Raw genomic sequence first — 372 nt, forward strand, 5'->3', positions numbered from 1 at the left:
GGCTGACTGGTGCGAGATGCCTGCCCGGCTCTACCATTAAGGTGTCCAGAGTAAGTACAGATTGGCGAGACGGAGTTCGTATATGACAATGGAAGTAAATATTCAGGTATCTCTTGACTTAATATATAAAGATGAAACTAACTTTGAAGGGCTCTTCCACATTCTCAGTGTTTTTATAGTGTTTACTTCGATTAAAGAAAATCCTTGTCGAAATGTTGCACGGCTTTAATGAAGCAGTGATAAGCAATTCTCGCCGGGAGCCATAGGAAAGCATGACCAGAAATGCTCGGTGGCAATTCAAGAGGGAGATACTGGAAAATTTTCCTACGCGCAGAGGAACTGCCAGCAAGCAAAAGGTTTCCCTGAGGGCAG

The sequence above is a fragment of the Penaeus monodon genome, chromosome 24 (genome assembly GCF_015228065.2).
Source record: "Penaeus monodon isolate SGIC_2016 chromosome 24, NSTDA_Pmon_1, whole genome shotgun sequence".
Taxonomy (NCBI): Eukaryota; Metazoa; Arthropoda; class Malacostraca; order Decapoda; family Penaeidae; genus Penaeus; species Penaeus monodon.